At 43.1% G+C, this 27,197-nt stretch overlaps 1 protein-coding gene across 10 annotated transcripts in view; it reads right to left on the bottom strand.

Moving 5' to 3' along the window:
- The window catches only part of TSNARE1 (t-SNARE domain containing 1), a 491,281-nt gene that overhangs the window by 422,538 nt on the left and 41,546 nt on the right, over window positions 1-27,197 (bottom strand). For 7 of the 10 annotated variants that reach the window (XM_042786051.1, XM_042786060.1, XM_042786057.1 and 4 more), the window contains one exon: window positions 17,752-17,843. The exons of 1 other annotated variant lie outside the window; for it this stretch is intronic. The gene's annotated coding sequence lies outside the window, so the exon portion shown is untranslated. The remainder of the gene's footprint in view (window positions 1-17,751; window positions 17,844-27,197) is intronic. 2 more of the 10 variants (XM_042786052.1, XM_042786055.1) reach the window with 1 other exon arrangement.

Below are 27,197 nucleotides of genomic sequence, written 5' to 3'. Positions count from 1 at the left end.
TCCAAGAGCTATATTGTGCCAATCAGCATTTGGTCCATCCATTTCGGCCCCCAGCCAGTACTCATAAGACCACCTGCACAACCCCTTAAGTCCTTGCAGAAGTCCTATTCAAACACATCAGTGAGAAAAAGGGTATGCACAGATACCTTCAAGGGCTCAAGCTTACCTCAGAGTGAACTGTCCTTCAGCATAAAGAAAATCACATTTAACAGTAGTTGAGTGATTAGCAAACCTTTAGCAAGAGGTTATCAGAGCACATATTGATGGTCACCTATGCTGTGCTATTAGGAAAGAGAATAAATATTGGCCAACTCACACACCAATTCATTCGCCTGGAAGAGGTGAGGATGTTCTACCTGTGTCAGCTCTGCTACAAAACATGGACCTTTAAACAAAGTCGGTCTCAGCTGCCCATTTGGGAATTGGGGTAAGACCGTGCAGAAGTTCTAGAGAGTAACATGGTAAATCACAGAATCATACAACGATTTAGGTTGGAAGGGACCTTTAAAGGTCACCTAGTCCAACCCCCCTGCAATAAGCAGGAACATCTTCAACTAGATCAGGTTGCTCAGAGCCCCATCCAACCTAACCTCGAATGTTACCAGGGATGGGGCATCTACCACCTCTCTGGGCAACCTGTTCTAGTGTTTCACCACACATCATAAAAAATTTCTTCCTTTTATCCAGTCTTAATATACCCTCTTTTACTTTAAAACCATTACCCTTTGTCCTATTGCAACAGACCCTATTAAAAGGTTTGTCCCCAACTTTAAGTACTGAAAGGCTGCAATAAGGTCTGCCTGGAGAGACAGTAATTAAATCCTTTAAACAAGTAAGGGAATATCAGTAATTAACCATTTAGAAGCCATCAATAAATGGGAACGCACCCTGCAGTCTACTAGCACATATTGGCTTACGCTGTTTTCCAGGAAACACATCTCAAAGATGTTCTGAATCCAACAGACTCACTGGAAATAGCCAATTCTCCTCCCAGCAGGACCCATCCATCCTGTGAGCACCTGCATCTGGAGATGACCCCCAGCATCAGCTAAGCCATCCCAGCCAGGTCACCCAGACATCAATGACACCAGGAGGTATTGTGGCATCCTCTGGACCGTTTGCATGGCAATAACTCAAGCCGTAGTCCTTCCAGTGCCTCTCCTCAGAGACTTTCACACCTTCATAGATCTCACTCTGAAGGCATAATCCCAGTATAATCTTCAGAAAAATTTGACAGCTACAAAAATGTAATAAACCAACCAGTCGGATTATATATATATTGGAGTTTGAAAAAGATGAAAGGCTATATTGTTAAGAGATATAATTCCAGTGGCTTCCACAATGTAGACTGTGCATACACAGAGGAAGAAAGGGAACTGAAGCAGCTTATATTTTGTCTTATAAGTTTGCTAAAATAACCCAGCTTCTGATCCTCGGCTCGCATCAGGAGAATGACACTGATAAGTCTAATAAAGACCTGCCAAATATCTCGTCAGGACAAAATACCTGTGTGTTCATACCATCTCTTGCCAATGCATGAAGTGATGAGACAAGAAGAAGGGAAAGGGGGACTGTCTGCTTAAAAAACAAATACGCAAGGGCAAAAGGAAGCAGAAATAGAGCTACCATGTTTTGGGTAACTTCGAATAGAAACCATTGCAATCAGAGGGTAATTAGCAGTAACTTTATGGCTACAGTACCACTGCAAATATTCTTAATTTCATTTATATTGGTAGCCATAAAGAAAAAAAAAGAAAAAACTATTATGTCTCAAGGAAAAAGGAGATAAAAATCAAAATTTGTCTATGAAGCTTGGTAACAAGAAAGATGAATTGTAGCTTTTATAATAATAATAACAATAATTTATTCCATCATGGCACCGGACAACAGATGATTAAAGATGAGCAGAGGTCTCCACGTGTATGGATTTACATCAGGGCATTCAATCCATTTTCTTACAGCAGCACTAATTAATCATTGCTGGAGAAGGGAGAAATCTTAAGAAAATCTTGTGGTTTCTAATTTCAGAAATGAGTTGTAACACCTTTAGGAGAGCAGTTCATCTCCACAAGAGCTGAGACATCTTGAAAAGCCGGTAAGTTCTAAGATTTGAGCTTGCCATTTTACAAAAACTGGTATCACTTTTCATGTTAAGGGAAAAAAAAGAAAAAATACCCACACCAAGAGAAGCTTTTTAGACCTACAAATGCAAATGTAACCAGCACTCACCAAAAAGATCAGTGGGACCCATCGAAGACAGTGCTAAATACAATTTGATTGCTAAAGTCTGGGAGCAAGAAGATGAACACTACTGTACATCAGCAGTTCCTGATCACTCTACAGAAAACATCTCTTCTGTGTTGAAAACCCATTTTCTGACTGCTGTCTCGTCACCACAACAGCCACATTTTCACCTAGCTTCCAATCCTACCTAGAGAACTGAAATTCCCAGTCTGGAAATAGCTGTTCAAGAAATAAATTTCTTCAATAGCTTAAGGGAAGAACTAAAAGAAGGATAATTTCACAGTTAACATCAGAGGAGGTTTGGAGACCAGCAATTTCCTGATGAACATTGGGCAAATCTCTGTAGATTCACAACATGGGGTAGGAACACCCTGACATTCCCCACTAATATAAGGCAAAATTAGAGTCACAGAATAATATATGTTGAAGTTACCTCTGGAAGGCTCCATGCCTATCCTCCTCCTTGAAGTAGCTCCAGTTAGAGTTACTCAGGCCTCATCCAGTAAAGTGCTGAGTATCTCCAAGCACAGAGTATCATCCAAGAAAGTGTTGAGATCTCCAAGAGTATCCCACAGCCTTTCCAGGTCCTTGCTCCAGTCTTCAAAAACAGTCATGGTAAGACGCAGACAAAAATAAGATCTCCCCTCTGACATCTCCTCTTGAGGCTAGTTGTTGAAAACAAACCTAGTTCTCGACTTCCTGACACCCCTTCTCATATGGTCCTTGGTTTCAACACCTAGACACCTTGCTGGCTTCCCCTGGAGATGCTTCAACATACCAATGTCTTTATTGTATTGGGAAGCCCCAAACTGGACACTGTGTCCAAACGTGGCTTCGCAAGTGCCAAACAGAGGGGAGGGATCATTTCCTTGGACCTGCTGGCTACGCTTTTATTAACACAGGATGTGGCTGATCTTCTCTGGCACAATGACACCCTACTGACTCATGTTTAGATTCTTCACTGAGTTTGGGCTTAAAATTCACTTATTTCAACTTTTATGTGAAGAATGACCTTCCAGTAAACAAACTGAGGGTTAAATCACCATCACTCTGTGTCTTCTTGGTGGTGGTGGGGGGGCTCACTTTGGCTCTGAGTCCTCCTGTTCATCACCCTTTGCCATCAGTTGGCTCTCCAATATTCTCTCAACAAAAATCACTTCCCCCAGTCTTGACAGATCAGTACCTCAAATCATGGAATTAATATTTAATCTTTATTATGTGGGGGGAGATGAGAAGATCCTGCAAAGTTTTGACTAAAAATATATTAAGAGACTAGTTAATTCAGTTCAGGTTAGAAGCTCAATGATATCCACATTTTTTCTTCTTTTTTTTCTTTTTTTCCCTGAACCCAGGACTCTACAAACACAAAGGCTCTCAAAAACACTGTTCAAATTAAAAATTATAGTATAAAAGAAAGTGTAGTGAGTTAAAGCATGCAGGAAAAAATAAATTACATCAGCAGAACAATAGTTTTAAGAATTCATGTTTCAGTTCACTTCACTTACAACCATGCATCTGCTTTCACAGTCCATCACAAAGACAATGGAGAACCTGAAAAGGTGAAAGAGCAGCAGCAGGATGGGAAAGAAAAGTTAACAGAACTGAGGCACAAACTAAAGGATATTTGGAAAAAGCTTTGACAAATTTATTGCTTGAAAAAGAACACAGAAACCATCTCCCATTCTGCAATATAATATCCTTGTTCTACATTCTTGACTGTCACTCAACTTCTTCCCCTGCTATCCCTGTCTAAAAAAAAAGCAGTACGACATGATCACAAAAGGTTAGAGAAAGACCATATGAATCCACATCTGCACTCAGACCTTCAAATGGAAGGAGGATCTCCTCCTTCACAAGTATTGTTATTTGATGATGTATTTGAAAACACATTAAAGAATAAAATGCAACCAAACAAAAAATAACGATCATTGAGCAAAAGCCACTGCAAGCAGAACGACGAAGCTAACCAGGAGATTGATTTTGTGTCATCTTTTACACAGAGAAGAATATTACAAAAAGGAGGTTTGACAGACAAAATAAATTTGGTTTGACTCTTCCATCTCCAATCAAATACTCATGATCTATAGAATGAAAGATAGCGAGAGAATTAAAAAAAAAAAAAAAAAAAAAAAAAAATCCACACAGTACTAGTCCCAAAAATTAAATTCTGTCCTAATAAAGATCTGAATAATAAAGGCTCCTTATAAAGATAAAAAATTAAAAAAGCCTTTATACTAGATAGAGAGATAGCAAGTAATGAAATAAATTCCATCCTACATCAAATAGGAAACTCCTTTTCCTCAAGCACTCAGATGGTATCTCAGCTGGGATCAAAAGCTCAAAAGGTCTCAGTTTAGTCCTTCTTGACAGCACTTCACAGCAAAATCCCTTTGGGAGCCAGGTCACTTGTGTATGAACTGGTAACATTAGTACCTGACAGTCCTATAGGACCTCCAAAAGTAAAAAAACTAAAATGCTGATTTTGGCTGCATCGTTCAGAAATGCGCAAGAAGACGTACTAGAAGTCCATGTAGAGAGCCACTCCCACCTGAAAATTATGTTTTTCAGTACACTTAAATACCAGCTGCAACAGAGATAAGGAACTAGGAGATGCTCAGAGAGCTTCAGATTGTGATCTTCAGCTATTCTCTCTCTAAAACTAGCGAGTGCTAAAAAGAGCCACACCAAGAGGGTGCAAGCAAAGACATGGGGTTGGCTAATTATCTAATCACTAATCACTTCCCAGTCCTACTTGGGTTGAAATAGGAAGAATGAGCCTGTGGGGCAGAAGAAAGTTCTGTGTCATGGAAGGAAAGGGTTTCCCAATGGAAGGGTAACAGACATTTTGCCCATAAAATTGAGTCCTATAGATGATGTACGTATGTACTTCAGACTTCACCTGAAGGCCTTTATGATGTTAGGTGATTTTTTTTTTCCCCCCTTTATCTTCATGGAATCTGCATTAGACCCTGTGTTTTGGGGCCGAAAGCTTCAGTGCAGAATTTATTTCACAGCTATTACAGGGTACATTACACTAATTACAATGCACATTATAGCTTGCTATGTAGTGCACTGTGATAAATCACATAGTGCTATGGTCTATTGTAAACACTGCCATACATCTCTGGACACTATTGCATGTTTGACCACTCTCATAAATATGAGCATTTCTGTAGTACAAGTATGATTGGCTACAGAGACTAATTTATTACTATTTTCTTTCAGCACATTAACAGTGCAGTAAATTCTGTAGCTTATGGGGGAGAAAAAAAAGCAACAGTGGGATTTCCTTCAGTAATATATCATCAGTAGTACTTTCCCTTCAGTAACATACCAATTGTTCTTCATTTTCCAAAAATACATTCACCGTGTCATGTCTACTGTGTAGTCAAAGAGCAGTTTCTAGCTTTCAAGCTTGTCACACCTGAGAAATTGGAGTGAAGGGAGGACAGCAGGGTCAGGGTTTTAAAGACTTCGGTGATATTACGAGCTTTCCTTCCAACTATCCCAACACAGGTTTGTTCATACACAAAAGCTCCATTTCAGAGGTAAATCTTATCAATCAAATGCTTCTGAAGTTCGTGCATTGTTCATCAAATACAGGGGGAAAAAAAAAAAAAAAAAGAATCCTGACAAAATATTTCTGCAGAAGAACAGCAGAGGTCAGATGCTCAATGGCGCACGTACAGATCAAATGTGCCACCGTGAACCTAACATGCTTTCCCTGGGTGGGAGAGCACTATTCAGACACATTCAGGCTCCATCTAGAGCAACTGGGACAGTTATAGGCTGTGTCCTTCTCTGCGATAGAAGAACCAGTGCTGGAGCATCACTCAAGAGTCAGATCGTCACCCAACTGGAGCAACATGTCGGGGTCCTGGGATTGGAAGAATTTAATTCCAGAATTAGATACCCAAACTTAGTGTACTATTCCAAGTTCACTACTGACTTGGGAGCACACAGTATCCATTGACCCATTTGTCCTTCAGCCCATCCATCTAAAAAGCAGTAAAAAAAAAATATGGGACAGAAATATGTTCTAGTCCAGATGTTGGCCCTCACAGAAGATATTTCAAGTCAGGCCCCTGTACCCCTTCCTATGGCAGATCTCACCAAAATGGACCATCACTTACATAACAAAAAATATTTCCTTCAGCCCCACAAAATGCACTAATGGAAAAACTGCCCTTGAAAATGGCAAGACACTGGTTGGGCTTTTGTCCCTCCTTGACACTCCACATTCATCACTGGCACAGGAATCTGTCATCTGTATCTGCATTGAGACTTTTCTCCTCCATCAAAGTACTGCCCTACAGACCACGCGCTGATTCCCAAAATGCTTTTAACAGGTAAATGATACCAGCACAGATCTAGCAAGACCTGCTCCATGAATTAAGAAAGAGGAAGATCCTCTGAAGTTGTCTTGTGCAGGTTCTGTAGATGGAGGAGACAACACAAACTAGCTCCCACAGCCTGGTGGAATGGGATTTCACAGAATAACATGAGCAAACACGAACAGCATCATGTATACATTTGGTCTTCAGACCTGAACAGGTTCATAAGACAGCTTCTATATGTGCTTTTACCAGAAGATCATTCTTTGCATTGTGACCATAGTCAGGATTAACATTTCCACTACATTGGATTTGACAGTCAGGAGAGAAGATGAATGTCAGCAGTCCAAGCAAGCAGACCAGTCAACATAGAAAAGCCAGATAGCTCAATAAGAACAGAAGCCAAAAGGTTTTAGCTATGTTGTCACTCCATTTCCACTGTTTAGGTTGTCCACAGCATTTCAGTGCTCAGCCATGCCTTGAATTGCTATTAAATGTGAGTATTTCAAAAGATGCCCTATCAACAGCTGTTCCCTACAGCTAAGAGTACAGCTGCATGGCACAGCTATAGCAGCAAGCCCTTAGCTTACCCAAAGTCCTCAGAAAGGCCTGAAATAGGGCACCAGTAGGAGAAAACACCAAAGCTATGGGCTGTCACTTCACAGAGCTCTCTGGTGCTCCTCCTACTAACAGTCAGAGCCATGTCCAACCATGACAATCATACGACATCCTGAAATACTCCTGCTACAGGTAGTCCCACATATAAAGGGTCAACAAACCACCATACCCCAACTCAAACAGGAAGAGCAAAATGCATCTTAAAGCAATGTGAGATGATGGACATTAAGGTTGGGCACCCCCACCAGCATGCCCAGGTGATAAAGTTGGACCACACAGGCCACAGCTACAGCAGTACTATAGGTGGACAAAAGCATGTTTGCACATAATCACACCAGCCCCAAAACAACAGCATTTCTCCAGCTTTTGGGCACTGGAACTTAGGATCGCACTTTCTAGCTTCTCTTTCCCAGACACCCAAGAGGCCTATGAATTACTTTGGGCAAGGAGCCAAGAAAAATAAAGCTATTGCTGAGACATCTCTAGTGAGCACACAGGGAAGACCAGACAATGGTTAGAGGCCTGCAAACCCAAAATTTGTTCAGAAAGAGAAAAATACACAGCCTTAGACATCCCACAAGAGTTGGGTTCTTTCCCCCTCTATATAAATTTATGTTGTGTCCAACTGTGAGGCAGCAGTGGCCAAGTTGTGGTATGTAGGCGGAAAGTTAAAGAGACAACAAGACACCGTTGTGCATTGTGCCAGTGTCTGAAGGGAAGCATAAGGGGTGGACAGTCCTTTCTGGCTCATGCAGGCAATGAGCAGATGTCTGGGTGCTCAACGTGCGGGTGGTGGCTTCAGCCGCACGTCCAGCTCAGAGCATCTCTTTCCTCACCTCCAACCACCTCACTCAGCCCGTTCTTCCTCAGCTGGAGAAGATAAAATACCTCCGACACGGAGCCAAGCGACACCAGGTTCAACACATCGCGGAGGATGAGCAAAATTAAACTTGCAGAGCACGCACTGCCTCTATCCAAAAAGCAAAGAAGTTCATAAAATAACACTTTGCCACAGATATCCAGGCAGAACAGCTGCCCTCAGCCACCACTGCCAAGAGCTGCTTCCCTCACAGAGTGCAGGGCTGGCAAGGAGCTATAGTATTTAAAAACTGATTAAAGTTCTGTGTAGTTTTTAACGCGCCTCGTCACACTACGTGTGGTGAATGGCTAATGTAAGGGCTGCATTTCTAGGTCAGGAAAGGAGCTTCTTTGCAGGCTGAGAACCAGCAAGGTTCCCCCACAGATGACAAGCATTTGACCCATGGCCACCACAAACATGGAAGAGATCGAGCGAACCAGGAGATCTTTTCAACAACAGAGCTTTTCAGGGCTGCAACAGTGATGCTTTCAGCTTGGCGGTAGTGAAGACACCTTTAAGCACCAGCAGGTGAACATGCACCTGGTGAATTAACACACTATTAACAGCCCAGTTACTTCCCATGAGCTGGGCTAATCCAACAAGAAGAGTACGAAGATCTGGACCTGTAGATGCAACCACAAAGGCATAACATGAAATAGCTCTGCCTTGATCGTAACCCCAATTACAAGATATCCAAGATGCTTGCTGAGGACGTGCAGGAAAATGAGACTTTGCCAACAAGTTTAAAAATTCACTAACAGCAAGAAGATCCATGACAGTGCCAAACTCTTTCCAACTAAAAAAATAAGAGAGTGGATACTTTCTAAACCTCCTGACACTGTTTTCATAACTCTTTCACGTGCTCACTGATGTCTTTCCATAGGGGAAAAACCCTCCCAGTTTTCCATTTGAGTAGTGGGATTGAAAATCTCATACAGCTATGTGCGCTTAGAAACAAAGCAGCCCTATAGTTTAACACCTCTGCTCAGCAATGAGATTAAGTGCTACCAGTAAAGCTATTACATTATCTAAAGGTCTGATGGACATATATATATATATATTTAATATATTAACATAACAGTGTAATTACTTTAAGTCAACAGATCTAGAGTTTTTAGACAGAGTTATATTTTATACCAAACCTCAGTGTTTTCTCAGCACATCTGCAGCAAGAAACAGGACAAAAAAGTCACAGAAGAACTTAAAACATAAAAGACAGAAAAGTCAAGGTTAGTTTTATCCAGGTCATGACTTGTCAAAAGTTGTTTGTTTTTTTTGGGTTTTTTTTTGTTGTTTTGTTTTATGCTCATTAGACATGCTAATGCAGAAAACATGGGAAAATTATAGGTGGGTTCATAGCACAAGTTTCTGCCAGCACACTTCTTGGCTAACATTAGATACTTACTAGATACTTACAAACCCTATCACAGCATTGCCAAATCTGATTTAACTGAGTGTGACAAGGCAGAAAGCTCTTTGCCATCAAGATTAGTTATGACATAATAGAAAGTCTATCAGCTTTCAGTCCTGTAAATATTAACTTTCAAAAGCAATTTCAAAACACACTTTTTTTTTTTTTTTAAGAGAGAAAATTGTTTATCTTTTCAATACCATGAGTCAGCTCCTCTGATTACTACCCAACTTTTTTCCTCCCCTTGTTCTCTTATAATTAGACTACAAAATAAAATGATCAGAGTATATTGCAAATAACCCATCAGCCTGTAAATTCTCCTGCCTGCCCTGCCCCCCCCCCCATTTCTCTTTCACTGTGTGTAATTACCTGCTAATTTAGACAGTAAACTCCTGTGGTTTGCTTTTAATAATGGCTACCCTGTAGCAGCAGCAGAGATTACACAGCTTATTGTAAATACAGTTCTTAGAAGACAATTTAAGTTCTTTAGAGATGTTACGCATAAGAGTGATTGTGAGAGAAAAGGTAAATTACTCCAACTACACTTAGCCCAGCCAAGGTCACTGGCCTCTACAGAGCAGGTCTGGGCAAACTGCAGATCAGCCAAGGAACAGCATTTCAACCATCTTCTAGAAATCCCCCCACTGCATTGATTCCTACATCCAGCACATCCCAGTGTGTATCCATCATGGAAGCCTGGCTCAACGGTATGTGGTGGGGGTTCAGCAGAAGCATTTGGGAACCACCACTGTGTAAGAACAGGTTTTCATGCCTTGTAGAGATTTCTAGGGTTGAGCTTCTTAGTTTAATTTGCTTTTCCTCACTGTAGACAACTGGAAGTTTCCCTGTCCTAAGAAGAAAGCACATGTCCAAAGGAGAAGTAAGGGCAAGGGAGGGGAACACTGGTGGAGGAGGACAGCATTTCAGCATAACAGTCCTCAGATTCCATTAATGAGAAGAGTAGCTCTGGCCAAAGGACCAAACTGCCAGAAAGTGCTCACAGGCTGGGAACCAACAAACCAACCAGTGGCTGCACTGATGGGATGGGCAATGCTGTCCAAGACAGCCTTGTTTTATACGGCGCCTTGCTCACCACCTATGACAGCACCCAAGTTTTTCTCTTCCTTCAGTTATTTAGGGAAGCAAAGAAAGAAGATAAAAAAAGGCTTTGGGATGATACTCGAAAACAAGACATCAAGCCATTGGCATATGGAAAGTACCCGTTTACCATAACATCTAAAAGGGATGCCAATGCTTATAACCAATCATCTGTTGACTTCAGCCAACTTTTCTCAACTGAAGTAGTTCAAAGAGGGCAGGTCCAAGGTTTCCCAGGGAGCTGAAGTCCAGAGTCCTCTCTAAACTGAAGACAGCAGTCACTGGGGACAACATTGTTTTATTCAGGTCACCCCCCATATCTAACACAATCCAACCCCATCAACAAGATCTAGCTAAGAAACCATTCACTCCACCGAAACTCCATTGAGTCAACGTGTGATTTAGAAAAGCACTCACAATGCCTAGCAAAGGCCAAGAGGACTGTGAAAAGATGTGACCCAGAAGTTGCCTCAAATACCCAATGAAAGCAGCACCTCCAGACCCCACCCAAAGGGGTTTTGAGCATTTTCATGCTCCTCGTGCAAGCTCTTGTATTATAATTTATACCACATATATTATTACATGGGTGCAACACATGGCAAATGCTTTTGGAGCTACAACTTTGTTTTTCTGACAATGAGCAAAATAGGCATTTTTCAGACCCAGGAAAGAATTAACACATCTGTATCCCCTCAACTCCATAGTCTGCCCCAACAGCTTACTGCCTTTTTTTTTTTTTTTATTTATTTTGTTTTGGTTTCGTTTGTTTTTTTTGTTATTATTATTGCTCTACTGAAACTGGAAGAAAAGAAGTATCTAACACATGATTTGCCTGGTCCAATTTAAGGGGCAGGGAAATAATGGAAATAACACCTCTTCCCTAACTGGCACTGTGAGGTTATGGAGTTATTTAAAAATACATTGATATGGCAAGTTTACTAATCCCTAGAGAAATCAACATCCTCAGCCACAGGTTGTTGTTTTACAAGGGAGGTCTTCCACTTGCTTTAGTTAACTGAGCTTTGGTCGATACACAATGTTATTTTTTTATCATAAAAATGCCTGCAGCGTGACAATAGGCTTGTTAGAAGCGCAGGGGAAAAAATAGACTATTTAATGCCACTGGCAAAAGCTTAACAGGAAAGCACAGATATTTTAAATTACTTTTTAATCACTTCTAGATATTTTCCCCCTAAATTGTAACTACTTACTGAACAACTGCACCTTGTTGAGAAGCAGCAACGCTGGCAGGCACAGACAATATTTTGCATTCGGCAAAGATGCTCTGATCTCAGTGAGGGCTTCAGAGTAATATTCACAAGCAACAGCATTGAATTTGAGCCTTTTCAACTCTCTGTTTGCAGGTTTTCTTTATTTCTTTCTGTATTTATTTGTTTTGTTCCTTTTCAAAAAAAAAAAAAAAAAAAAAAAAAGGATTTGATTCTGCTTCCCAGCTGCTCTCTCAAAACAGAGCACATTTTTTTCCAACTCAGAATATACTTCTAACTCAAAAGTTTCCAAGACAAGATCCTTCCTAGCTGACCAGCTTAAGCCAGAGCAGATCATCTCAGGCAACTACACTGTTGAGGAGACAAGGACTGATTACATGATCCAACCTGCAGACCCACCTTAAACCAGCAATCATTGATTCAAATCATCTTCAAATGCAGAAATGCTCTCTCTCAATGACAGGCACCATGCCATTGCCTCTCCTCATCATTATCTTGGCCCTGCTTGTATTTTATGAACTCTCCTTCCCTGCTATAGGTTGTACCTGGCTGGAAGATGAGGGTGGAAGAGAAGTTGAGTTGGGAAATCACAAGGAATTTCGAAGTTTCATTAGCATTTCAAATTTCATTTAAAAAAAATGTCATTTCAGAAAACAGTGATGTCCTTTCCCTTGGAATCACTATAACAACAGATTTGAATAGTGCTACAGGGTTTCCTTATCTTACTGGTTGATGCTGGATCAGTGTTCTTTGGATTCTGGAGACCATTCCTGTGCAATCACTGTCTGCCTTCTCACCACTCTTTAGGTGCCAACAAAATCCTCTTCCAAACCTATACACAGTTCATCCTTGTGATCCACATTCCTCAGAGCACTGGCTCTACCACTACCCCACACATTTTATCTCCAACTTTACATATTATGAGAGGAGAGGTCCATACTATGGACCACAGATCCATAAAATAACTGAATCTGCAGCAAGCAGGCTGGAAAGCTGTCACCCCATGCAGCTAAAAAATAAATACTTTCGGCCTTTTGGATCTCTAAGAGCAGAAGTAACTCATATCAGCTTCTTTGTCACTGCTTAGAAAAAAAGGGACATCTGGATTTGCCTCTTTTGCAGAAACCTTGCACGATGCTCAACGCACCAGCTGTAGAAACGCTGGCTGCCATCCCAAACCAGCACAGAAACCTGCCCGTGTGTGGAGGAGGTGTTTTTAAAACACACAAAAAAATCCAAAGCTGGCAACAGGGAGAGAAGAGAAAAGTTGTAAGGCCCAGAGATACAGATAATTCAAAATATGCTGATGTGCCCTGAAAATGGAGGCTTCGGCCAAAAAGTCTTGCCCAACACAGGACAGATTCATTGGCAGCTGGCTGCAGAAATTAAGGTGGTTGCATAGATGTATTCGGTTTTAAGACAAGGATATACCCGCTCTTGATTGTGGAGTCTGAGTTTCTGGAAATTCCAGCTCAAAAGAGGAAAAAAAAAAAAAAAAAAAAAAAAAAAAAAAAAATCAATCCCTCCACTTCTTTAAAATTAAATAAATAAATAAATAAATAAATAGCACGAAATCATCAACTCTATCATAGCATCCCAACCTGAAGGTGGTAGCCATTTGATGAAGAGAGGGCAAGGACAGTCTCGTCCTTCCCCCATCCCACCTGATCTGCAAAAGAGGACATAGATAAACTAGAGAACGGTGACAGCAACCACCAGCAGATTCTTGATGACACAGGAGGGTGAGAAATGGGAACAACCTCAGATTTTCATGGTTCGTGTGTTTTCAGGTGCTGGTGCTTGATCCAAACACCTGCACAGCACAGGAAAGCTCTCATCAATCCCTTAATACGTGGTTGAGATTAAGCTCATTTTTAAAAGTTGACAAACATCCAGGAGCTGTTCTTGGCAACAGCTACCGCAGTGACTACAATTTCACTTCCCCGTATTCCCCCGCATCTCAAAAAAAAAAGATAAATCTTTCCTTAACACCCAGGTTTTCCCCATCTGAGGAGCACTCCCAAAACACAAGAAACCTTCTCCTATGCGGTACACGGCAGACACCTCCCCTGGCCAGACAGCAACGCTCACATCCAAGCACAGATAGCTTTCGCTCTAGTTGTACGCTCTGCTCTGCCAAACCCGAACGACGTTGCTGACGTGGGAGAACACCTTCCTACTTCTTTGGGGAAGACCGAGGAATCTGTGCAGATCCCAGTTTACTTGGAGGCAGCGTTTCTTGAGAAAGACAACCGAGGAAGCTCGGAGAGGCCACGCTCTTCCATCTCTTTCAACGCTAAAGAGATTAGGACGACAGCCCAGCGAATCAGCAATCCCAATGCACCACATCAACACGCTTTTGCCCACGGTTGTCACTTCGAAGAGGGTTTGCTACAAAAGCGACGTGGCGGTTATCTTGTTCGCTTGCAGGAATGCAAGCGTTGAGACGCAGGGAAAAAGCAGCAAGACGGGAGCCACAGGCTTTGCGGAGGCGAAGCCAGCCCAGCTCACTGAGCAGAGACCACCACATGGGTGAAATCTGTCCAGAAACCACCTCAGTGCTGAAACGTTGGCCAAGAAACTGGTTTGAGAAAACACAAAATATGCTAACAGCTTGGTGACACTGCCCATTGCTCTACAGTGGGTGGTGTACTGAATGCTAAACGTCAAGACATCCAGACGAAGGCAGACGTGGATAGGTACCAGATTGACCCACCACCCAGGGAGAAGCTTTTTTGGGTCACCACACCGTTCACATCACATGCTGACAGCTGGGACAGTTACACCAGGATGTTGTAGAATGGCTCCTTTTTCCTTCCATACATACTTGACAGCATCCTGCAGAGCAATGCCACAGCCAGGAACTACATGTGGGATGAGGATACTGAGCAGCATGCTGGGAGAGGAGCAATAGCAACCCAAGCCCACATCACTAGCTTTAAGCCCTTTTATACGCCCTTGGACAAACAGTGTCCCCCACTCCTTTGCACTCCTAAAGACAAAATCAGTATCCACATGGAAAACAGCATTTGTGAGGTTCAGCTGCAACATTTGCAAAGATCAGAATGACAGGGATAAGGAGAAAATGAAACAAGATCTAGCAAGGACCTGGGCACAATAAGGGCATCAACACACGGATGTTACATCTCCATTTGCTTTAGCAAATAAAAGTATCTTTTACATACAGTTGTATGCATGCATATGTATTTTTATGCACTGATATTAACACAATTTTTCCAATCACTGTGACTCCACCTGAAAGCACAAATGACCCATCAGAGACAAGAATAAAGAAAACCACTTGGTCACACAAGAGAACTTTGAGTACTGAAGCTGACGCTCACTGCTCCCACCCAGACACAAATCCAGGCACTAATCTAGCCCCAGTCAACCTCCTTCTTGTGTCACCTGAATGGCTGAAGCACGGGTCAAGGCCAGTTGAACAACATCCCCAGGGAGGACCCACTGGTGTACTTAGCATGGAGTGGCCTCTCCAGACCTCAGTAGCCTCTGGCAAACACTTGGCCACATGGATGAAGTGGGACGGGGCCAAGGAACACGTTGTATTTGAACCTTGCACACCCCTTCCAGCAGAAGTGCCTTTACCAGCGCTTGCTTGGTGCAGATCCCAGGCAGGAAGAATCAAGGAGCTAAAAACAACTCTGCTGCCTGGACTTTTAGTGTATCAGGAGGTAAAAAATAGCAAATCTGAACAGGAAGAGACATGGGCTCTCTGCTGCAAGAGGTGTCCTTCTGTAGCTTTGCTTCCAAAGTTCTAACATGTGGCTACCAAACAGTGATGTTTTCAAGAGCATCCCATACCAAATCATCAGCTGGGGTGACCCTCCCCAAACAGTTCCCACTCTTTCCTCATCTGCATCACACAGCATGTACACAGGCAGAAGAACATACCACGGTATACACAGAGTGGGGAAAAGGCCATCAGCAAGAGTCCAAGATCATAAAGACACTACAGAAACAGTTACAAAGTTGGACAGGTCAACAAATAAATGCGGGCCAACACGTTATCAACACAGCCACGGACCATCACAAGAACTGGTGAGAGATAAATATCTTGACCATGGCTTGGCTGACACCATCAACACATCTCTCAGCGCTCGAAGGGAAATTCACATTCATCACATCGGCACTCCTCATGATTCACACCACCAAACAATGCCCTGCACCAGGCTTGTGACCCCAGGTCCAGCATGAGCAAGATGAGTCAGAGATACAAGGATGCCACAACTGCTATTTCCCCCCGCTCACTGCTAAAACAATCTGCCCCCCCACCCCAACCTGGTTGACTACAGCTTTCTAACCCACCAGCCTAGGCAGCTCCCAGAGGCCATATTCCCACGCAGCTGGTCCTCTCTGCCACACAGAAGAAACTTCATGTCAAAGCAAGAGATGGAAAGGGAAAGTTACAAAGCTGAGAAAAGACGCCTTCAGCAAAATTTTTTTAAGGCACGACTAGCTTGCACGGAAAGCCAAATCCTCTAGTCTTCAGCCCAGATCCTTGTAGGAGGACAATTTATGTTGCCACTCTCCAGCCAAACGTGGTGCTGTGGGACTATCCCGGACAGCAGTAACACCACTAACGCTCCTTACTCAGCACTGCTGCAAGGACATCTGGGGCAATGAGCACTGATATTTAGGGAAACATCACCCATATCAAAAGGGGTACCCATCGCACTGATTCAGCACCGGTGCTGCCACAGGTAACATGAAAATTACACAAAGCTCTTTCTTTCCTTACACGAGCCTTGCAGGCAATGAATCAGAGTTGCTGTCTCAAGGGACACCATGGAGGAGTCATGTAAATTCACAGCAGCTCCCTACACCTCCAGCGGAGGTAAACCAGATGGGAGGAGAAAACAAAAAAATAGCCCCCAAGAAAAGCCAACGGAGCTTGGCTTTGGCTGTCCTGCCAAGGAACGGGAATGCCGCTTAGGAAACTGCTGCTGGAGCAGGGAAGTCCCCTGGGAGTGGACCGGTGAGCGTCCAAGTGCTGCATGAACATCCCACCAGCATGGCATGGGACCAGCATTCTTCTGCTTGCCTGTCACACTGCACAGGAGACCAACAAGGCTTCACTCACCCTAGAAAGCGTTTTCAAGACAATTAACATGAAGCTAAACCTGAAGACCTACAGAAAAATATGATTCTCAGTGATTTCAGGGGATTTGGGGACAAACTTATTAGTAGGTCCTGTAGCCATAGGACAAGGGGTAATGGTTTTAAACTAAAAGGGGGTAGATTCAGCCTAGATAAAAGGAAGAAATTTTTTATGTTGAGTGTGGTGAAACAGTAGAACAGGTTGCCCAGAATGGTGATTGATGCCCCACCCCTGGAAACATTCAAGGTCAGGTTGGATGGGGCTCTGAGCAACTTGATCTGGTTGAAGATGTTCCTGCTTATTGCAGGGGGGTCAGACTAGATGACCTTTAAAGATCCCTTCAAATCCAAACTATTCTATGACTCTAATTCTTCATGGCACGTTTAAGCACCCGTGCTTCAAAACACTGCCATTCTCTGCATTTCATTTTTTTTCTGTACATAGCTATCTCTAGAGATCAAAGACATGAAACCGTCAGAAGACCAGAACAATGACAACACAGGAAGAACGCAAAAACACAGCCAAACCTCTGAGACAGCTCTTGCATATGGTTGCTCTCCATATGAGTGAAGCTAAGGCATGGCATACAGGGACTCCCTTCCCAGCCTTTCCACCAAAACTTTCATAAACCTGTTTTCCTTTTTTGCAACTCAGTCCAAAAGAGGGTGAAACTTCTATAAATGAGAGCCAGGGAAAAAAAAAAAAAAAAAAAAACCAACACAAAAAACAACAACAAAAAAAAACAAACAACAACAAAAAAAAACCAAAACAAAACAAAAAAAACACAAACACAACATTTCTCAAGGGCAAAATTTTATTTGCACCTGCCTGAGCCCCACCTTTCCACATGCAGGTGACTCTCTGGCAGAGATGCTCTTACCAACTGATTTCCGAGCCCTGTTCCCCCCGTCACAAAAGACTTTCTTCTAATCTGAAAGGAAAAGCAAGACAACTGATTAGTATTGGGAAGAAAACTATTTCACTGTCATGGCTACGGACAGAGACACCATCAGTGCCATGAACTCTGGTGTCCGGCAACAACCTGCAGCCTCGGAGCTGGGCTGTATGAAGAGGCACAAAAGCTAATGTTGATTCCTCAAAACATCACTGCTGAGTATGGGAACAGCATCTCCTTGTTAAGAGAAAGGGGATATAAACGTCTAAAACTGATAAAGGGTTTTAAGATTTCCAGATTAGTGGAGGTATAAAAGTAGAAGGTTATATTTGAATTCAAGATACCTGCAAAAAATAACAAATTAAAACCTGCAATGGGAAAGGGGAATCACTTAACTATCCTGTTCTCTTTAAGATCTCGAACCTGCTGTGGGAGGAACACTCTGGCCATCATCCAGTTAAGCATTTCAGCTTATGTCAAATCTGAGAGAACACGGAGAGCCCTGTTGAATGAAGATCTTCACATTTCTCACCAGCAGGTTGTTACTCTCTCACGCTTGCTTGCACACTTGTACGCACACCCCTACCTTGCAAAAACTCCCATTTTTAGCTTTTATTCTAAGGACTCTCCTTCTAGAAACACCACCTCTTGGCTATAAAAGCACCCAATTCTCCTGCAAGGAGGAAGTGCTGGTGCAACCCCAAGAGGTTGCAGATTTCAAGATGCAACCCAGAGCCGCACCCACAAGCTCTCTGGTTTTATACACAGACACTCAGATGGTCCAAGATGAGCATTAGCCAGATAAATTGTAGATTCCTTAACACATCTATCTACCTTTCAACAGCTATTACGTATGTAGCATTTCCTAATTTTCTCCATTACAAAGAAAGCGCAGTGTCTATTCATCAGTCTGTTATCACAAAAGGCCTTTTAATTAATGCACCGACTTGCTCTGTTTAATTAACACTAACAAGGAAGCCCTTCTTCACACACTGTGTTTATCTCCTATACTGCTCTGGTCACCGTATGCTGAATATAATAGTATTTTTAAGGTATTAATTAACACTTCCTATATAGATGCTCTGTACTTCCTATATGCATGTTCTGTATACAAAGCTCACTTAAAAAAAAAAAAAAAAAAATGCAATTTCCTCAGCCCGAAAATACAGAGATAAAACTGCAGCAATGATTTGTATCTGCCCAGAGCAGCAATCCCAGCCTTCAGTGACCTCTGTACAACATACTAAGCCAGTTACACACTGTGACAGCTGACTTTCCCCTCCTGTATCAGCACCTTCTTGTTGCTGGCTGCGAGAAACATCAAAAGGTATCTCAACAGATATATGTGTTACCGAGCGCTTCGGGCTAGGGACAACCAGTCTAGAAGTTTAATCACGATTTGCATCAAATTGTGCAACGTATTTCGCAAACATTGATCTTATTGATTTGTTACAGCCAGAGGATGTAATTCCCAACCACCTGCCCATTTAAGCTATGAAAAACACCATCATGCAACCCAGCTCAACCCTCCCACTCCATTCCCTCTTGTTTACCATGTTCTGCATTAGCAGATGAGTGGTACCTCACCTCATCCTTCAGCATCCTATATCCCCCAGAAGCACCCCCACGTCCTTTTGGCAAGGCAAAACCAGCCCATGGGGCAAACTTTAAAAAGCCTCCAGCCATAGCTAGCAGCTGACAGAAGAAATGTTATCAGCTTCTTAGAGATTAATGGGAAGGACAAGGCGATGTGTAGCCTGCCAGTTTGCCTTGTTTCACCTAGGACATCCTCCGTCCAACTCCTTGTTGAGCAATACCATCACTGCACTGGTTATAAGGATGCTTTTTCTGCTGGGCATCCCAAAGCACCTTTACTTCACCCCCTTTCTTAAGGAAAGAAAACGAGCAGTAGGAGCTAAGAGCTGGGAATTTGTGACTTCAGCTGCCAGCCTCTTCTGCTCCAGGAACAGAAATTTAGGAAGAGGATGATAAAAGCACATAAGAGACCCCTGATTTCTGGATCTTAACATCAGCGAGAGATGCACTTAGATCTGAATTTCAGTCCTCCCATGTTCACCATTCCTGTTTACTGCAAGGCAGTGCTAAGAGCAGCTAAAACCCAAGTGATTCTCTATCAGGAGAAAGAAATACAGGAGCATGCGTTTCAGAGAGCCTGAAGCCTCTCACATGGGCTCTCCCAAGCAACAAGATCCAAAAATCAGCTCATCCTACCAGTGCCCACAGGGGCACAGTAACTCCAGATCCCATCTGCTACCCAAAGGGTAAGCTGTCCCCACCTCCTGAGATGTTTACAGGGGGAAAACCACCTCAACCACCCAGCTCACCAGTCACCCAGGTGCTTTGAGTCTTCTCCAATCTGCTCCACCTACACTTGAGAGTGGAAAACAAACCCCAGGGCAGCTGTGTTTTCCCCATCAGAGCAAAACAGCAGACTCGGAGAGGGGAGATCCATCTGGAAAGCAAACGTTGTGAAAAGCATCCCGCTGTTCAGCCCGAACGAGCGTGCCCAAGGGCAGTGTCAGCCGCTCGTGGTGATGGCCAAGGGCTGGAAGCAGGAAACCTGGGGTGTGGGAGATGACAGACAGAAACGTGTTTAGATTCCACGAGAAAGACAGGGAGGCTGGAAGGACCCCACACCGAAGCTTCAGATGGCAGGAGGAAGAGCAGCTCTAACGAGGCCAACAAAGTCACAACAGATTCAACCCCTATATGCCCATAGAAACTATAATGGCATCATGGCAATCCATCCAGGGCTTCCAGAGGATGCATTCCTTGGAACTGGGATGGAGACATCCTTTTCTAAAATGCAGAGCAAATGCATCCACTTAAGTATTATGCTTTGGGATTTTTTTTTCTCCTTTCTTTTCTCTTCTTTGTCTGAAGCATTCAGCCACAAAACAAAATGATTTCTGCCTGCACTGATAGAGGAAACGCTACTGACTGTTTAGGTGAGATTAATTTCAGGATTGTGGCCAGACTGAGGAAATTGGTGGAAGAAATCCTTCATAGTTGTATAATGAGGTTGCAGTTTTATGAGTAATTCTCCTGAGTTATGTGCCCAGCACCTCGGGTGTGGGTGACATGTTCATTCCTTCCCTCCCTTTTTGAATAGAAAATGCCATCCAAGAGCACAAGCATAATATTTATTTTTTTAAAAAAAAAAAAACAAAAAACAAAAAACAAAAACAAAAAAAAAAAAACACACAACAAAAATCAGGAGGTAGATGCATAGATTTCATCTTGCTTGTACAATGTCCAATACAGCTGTTATCTAGAGGAGTTTGCCTGGTGAGTTATCCAGAAATATCCCCAAGCTGCAACACAACCACGATGCACATCATATCCCCAAAACCTGAAGAACTTCTAGGGTGGAAACCAGGACAGTACCAAGACAAATCAACAAAGACAGTACCCTGTACACCTCTATTACTAACAATACTTTTGACACGGAGAGATCAACCCAGGTTTCCTCACTCCAACGTTCACATCCTCGCTGCTGGGCCACCTTGCATCTTTGCATGGTCCTACACGCACTGCAGGGACAAACTGTGCCAATGCCACATTCCTCCCAGCTTGAACTGGCGTAAAGTGGATTGCAACCATCTCCCCTTTCTGAGCAAGCAAAGGATTTCACAAGGAGGTTACCTCAAGTTTTAATGCTGACAAAGCTCAGTTGCGTGGAAACAGGAGGGGAGGAAGAGCGGCCCTTTTCTGAAGATGGGTCTGCTCCATCTGGACCCATCACCTTCCATTACTCAACCTCCTTTCTGGGATTTCTCCACGCCTTCCCCTATGCCATGCCTAGGCACTAGACATGAAAATAGCTTACGACAGTTCCTGCTGGCATGACATCAACTCTGTTTCTCCTAGAGGATGAATTAGCAGATGGGACCAGTGGAAGATGGCTGAGCTAGAGAGCTGGACAACTGGAGTCTTTCCAATCCAGTAACTACAGTCCAAAAGACTGAGAATGCAAAGATCCTTCAGGGTTGGAACCTCTTTCCTAGGGGTAGGAACAGGTTCAAGGAAGATATGCAGGTGGTTACTGACAGGCTGTGCAGGCTAACTTATGTCTGCATGGTTGGTTTTACAGTTCCCCAAATTCTTGCCTTGTTTGCTTATTCCCCAGTCAACCCACTGCATTATCCCAGCAAAATAACCACAATACCAAAGAGCTTTTGAAATTAATATGATGGGCTCACAAGCATTCTTCCGTCATGCAGAACTAAAATTAAAATGTACACCCGCCCTCGCTTCACTCCCTGAAATTCATCATGCGGAAACTTCCCTGTGTCACGTCAAGAGACTCCCGACAGCTGAAAGAGCGAGTGGGAATCTGCATTTGCAGCAGCAAGAGCCTGCTGCTACCAGACTTCAAAGCAGGGCTCCAGCTCCACCACCATCAAGGTTTAACCCCTGCTGCTTGAGACACAACGCAGCTGCCTTTAGAGCACCGTTTCCTCCACGTACATGGACAATGGTCATCCTCCAGTACAAAAGGACATAGGAGGACCAAGAAAATATCAGGTTCCCTGATGTTTTGAAGCAGCGAAAGGTATCGTGAATGTTTTCTCCGAAAACATTGCGGAAGGTCTCATGCATATTCTGGCTTTACCATCTCACTGACCAGAGACTTAAAACTGGAAGCCAGAAGAAAACTGAGACCAGAGTCACCAGAGACTTAAAACTGGAAGCCAGAAGAAAACTGAGATGGTCTCTTTAAAAACCTTGAGGAGTAGGTGGGAGGAAATACAAAGTTCAGGGGCTATACCACCACGTCATGTCGCAAGGTCGGGCATCCCTAAGTAGAAAGAGCTTCTGAAAACCACCTGTGAAAGCCTCTCCACCCACCAGGCACATCAACTGCTTACCATAGAGAGAGCCTTTGGGCTAAGGTGTAACTCTGCACTACCAGACCAGAGCAGAACCCTGACATCCATGCTACACCTGGCCTTAGGACTCTCCAACTCCAGCTGAGATGAGCAGTTCTATAAGAGGGAGCAATGGGACAGATGCTGACTCACAGCCCTCAAGGCATTGTGAAAACCCTGTTCAACAGCGAGGCACCAATATGGCAAGCCAAGTCATTTCCAAGGTCTGGCTGCAAAACCCAACTGAATTTTTTTAATTTTTTTTTTTTTTTTTTTTTTTTTTCAAAATTACCTCACTCATGCACATGGCTAACAATTCTTTCATGGCTCCTCACCCTATTAGGACCACAGCAAGAAAACTGACACCATCTTAGATACCTTCTGGCTCAGCAAACACAGCTGCCTGCACTTGATGCGTATTTTGGGGTTGAAATTGAAATGCAAACTGCTGCTAAAATAACCACCACGGAGGAGTGGTTGCTTTTTCTCTTGAAATACGGAGACACTTTCCATTTCTTCCCTCCCTGTTTCTCAACAGATTTTAGTAGCCTATAGAAGGAAATAGGAATTGCATGACTCAGAGGGAGAGTCATCTTCTACCCGTCAGAGATACACACACATGCACCCAAGTAGCTGGGTGAGACGCTGTCTTCTGTCCCAGGCCACTGGTATCACACTAACCACCACTGGCACAGCTCTGTAACGTGCCCATGAGCAAACACAGACAAGACAAGAAGCAGCAACAGTCCCGAGATCCCAAAGCTAAAATTGCAGGGCTGTCCCAGCTGTGATGAACAAAAGGAGGCTTTCTCCTTTCCAGTGCAGCATCCAAGGAGCCCCCAAGCCAACCGTGAAGGTCCTCATCCCACACCCATCCTCGTGGGAGGAGAAATCCGCGATTTGCTGCATGGAAGAGGCTGCATGGGATCAGGCCAGAACGATCAACGTGGTCGAGGGATAAAAATTATGCCTAGGAACAAAGTGAAGGCAACAAAAGTCCTACCACAGCAGCCACACCAGGCGTCAGAATGTGACCCTCTGCAAAACTGCAAAATTCACTTGATGGTATACAGATATTACAGCCTCCACGGGACATTTCCAACACCAGCTGTTTTCTCAGTTATGATTCCTCCTTAACCCTAATACAGCTGACAGCAACACATGTAGGATCTGGAGATTCAGTACAGTGGAAGACGACTCTCAGAGACATAAAGACATCGGCACATTTCAGCAAGGCCTTTAGAGTCAGTTATCTGATGCTTTAGACTCCACTGATGGCATTTATGAATTTAAAAATGCATGCAAGGCTTCAACATCCTCTCCCAGTTGCTCTCTTTAGGATGCAAATGCAATTTAACACAATTAGGCAGGACAGAAAGCCCAGACCTTTTTACAGGATCAATTGCATTCCAGTTGTCGGGCACGATAAAGAGACGCCAGCTCAAGAGGCAGGCAGAACAAAGCATGTTACCACCTCCGGATGGGTTTCAGATCAGCACAGGGCTTTGCACAGAGGAACACCACTTTTCTAAAAGGCACCAAGTCCTGCTACTGCTCCACATGGGGAGGAAAAAAGAAAAAAAAATACCAAACAACACAACCCACACACACCAAGTAATTTGTTATGTTTGTCAGTAGGAAAACAAAAGGCTTTATTTAGGAAAAAAATTAATCTCATCTTTAAGACTGGAAAAACCCAAAACTCCAAGAAAGGTGCCAGGTCACACTGCTCCATTTGCAAATGTGTTATCTGATATTCTCAATATTAGGGCAGAAAAAAGACAGAAGAGGAGAGAGCTCTCAGCGTGAGGCTTCAGAATACTGAAGGCATTTATTTTCATTGCTAAAGTTTCAGATATGAACCGAGAAGCTGACAAAATCTTTGGAGGTACATTGAAACATTTCCCATCACGACTTCTCTTTGCAAAGGAGAAGCAGTTTAAAACCCAGCGTTCAGTAGATATGTCTGTATAATCTGCCATATCCTACAGAAAAGTCAGTCATCCTTAATTCTGGACAGTTTTTTCTATTAGAAGACCCAAGAAAAACATTTTTATCATCACAGACTATAATTTTAAAAATAAAATAACATCTGAAAAGGAACAGATTTATTAATCAAATACTCTGGATAAATCCCCGGTGACCTCAGAAGACCTTTAAGTAGTAACGAAGATCTTGACAATATGTTTCCAGGAGAAATTCAAGAGTTCTTAGCTTGTGCCTTTATTTTCAAACAACATGGATGGAGAAGATCTCAGAAATAATCAGTTTATCAGCTCTACCCCTGCAAGAAGGAATGAGATGAAGAACCACCTAAGCACAGCTGCAAGGTACCACACGTCGTGGTTGCACACCTGACATGCTGAAGGTGTTTGCTGTAGTCCCGCATCCCCGTGCCTTCATCTCCCATCCTAAATCTGGCACAACAGCACCGACCTTTGTGAAGTGCTTTGAGATCTCTGGGTCTGTTACACAAGTACAGGTGTTACTACCTTGAGTCCAGGTATTCCAAAGCAAATCACTGCAGAGAGCTAATGGTGTGATCTGTCTGAAAATAGACAGAAATCCCCACCAAAAACATCTAAGTCGTCATGATAGAAAAATAAATCCCAGCAGATTGTTGCTAGCATTATATGAATCATCATGTTGTTATAGCAACTTCATATCTGCATTGAATCTGAAAACCAAGCACAGCTGAAATAATATAACAGCATTAAGTAAAAATGATATATAACAAGATAAAAATGGATCGGCTCGATCTCAGAGGAGCACCCACACTTCTTTCTCACCCTCTTCCCTCCCTTTGAAAACATTGCTTTCCTGTATTTAAACAAAGAGAAAAGACTTGGAGCTTATGGAGAAGAAGCAGAGCACTAACAAGCTCTTGAATTCAAGAACCTTCAAAATGAAGACCCACCTTTAAATAAAACCACGTGCAATTCCCAGTTATTACCACCAGCTCCAGCTGACTGACCCTATTGTTCCTATGTACTGTAAAATTAATGCATTGCATGAATTATATAAATATATAAGTACACTGTCAGACTGTCATCCCACTCTCTTCAGGAGTCCCAAAAAGAGATCCCAACCAGAACAAAAGACACAGAAGCAAGAAAGGGGGGATGCACAAGGTCTATTTTTAAAACTGCAGGTACATGTGGTTATTTTATTACTAGAGAAAAAGTGAAAAGTGTCACCAAGGTTCCTTCCGTCAGAGCAGCAGAGGAAGAAAGCTAAATAAACATATTTATTTCAGGGACTTGGCAGAAAAGCATAGGTCCTCTGAAAGGCAGGAGGACCCCATCAACCTCCAAGACACCACGGGTGCCTTAAAAGACACTGTTTTGCTGCCATTAGTGCCAAGGATGCCCAGAAAGCACTGCAGGGCACTGACCTGCTCCTCCTCCCCACGAGACGCTGACAGCATCAAGGAGGCTTGAAGGGGGAAGGAAAATGGCTGGGAGATTTGTAAATTTTGCCCTTGATGTTTCAAGCAAATTAAAAAAACAAACAAACAAAAAACAAAAACAACAAAAGACTCCGAACAAAACACCAAACCCACAGCTCTAGGCCCAACAAAGTCCTTCCTATTAGTCTTAACAACGGCACTGAAGTAACTCAATTAATTAAAAGCTAATAAAAAGAAGCAGCCTAACTTAATCTTTCAGAGTTCAAGACAGCAAAAGCATCACTCTGCCCCAGACAGAACTCTGTTTTCTTTTATCTTCTCTTCTTTTTCTTAAACGCATTTATTCATTAAAGTTTCCTCGTAGGCTGTGTAATGAGTCACTTCTTGTTTCTCTATGAAGTGCAAATGGATGAAGAGGAACAGGATTTAAACAGAGGATGGAGACACTTACAAAGCCTGTTAGAAAAGATTGAAAAGCTTTTGAGGGAGCCACAGATAAAGCAAGGCAGCTCCTCACATGGTCTCCAAAACCTTTTCTCTATCACCATAGGTTTCCCAGGGTCTGAGTCCGGCTGTCTCCTTGCTTACAGCCCACACAGAAAGTCAACCTCCCCTCCTCCACCCAAAAATAACTCATCGAGCTTTCCTACTCCCCAGGTGAGCTTGGAAAGAGAAATACAGAGCTCCAGTAGCAAGCAGGAGGGATGCTGCTCCTCCCATGGACTTGGTGGCCCACAAGTACGGGTGGGACTATCTCTGCACCAGTGAAATATGACCAAGGGAGATCATATAAGTTGGTATCATCAACAGCATGAGGCATTTTGTCTCTTTTACCCTTGCAGCCAGAGAAGCCCCAGAAGCCACCAGCTCAGAGTATGCCACATGTGTCCACATAGGTGAGTGAAGACTGCAAGTAGCTATTTTGCAGTTGGTTTTCTGGTGGAGAAGAAGAGTCCATCAGATCAGTAATGCCAAGCTCAACCAAAAACCCAGGAGACAAACTCTCCCATCACCAGCCTTATCTCAGACTGGGTTTGGAATGACCTGGTTTGGTCTCACAACTGCTCTCAGGAGTGGGCCCTGGCTCTC

Source organism: Tyto alba, unplaced genomic scaffold (assembly GCF_018691265.1).
Source record: "Tyto alba isolate M040663 unplaced genomic scaffold, T.alba_DEE_v4.0 Super-Scaffold_9, whole genome shotgun sequence".
Taxonomy (NCBI): Eukaryota; Metazoa; Chordata; class Aves; order Strigiformes; family Tytonidae; genus Tyto; species Tyto alba.
Note: the sequence above shows the minus strand (reverse complement) of the source record. Positions and strands in the feature narration are given on the sequence as shown.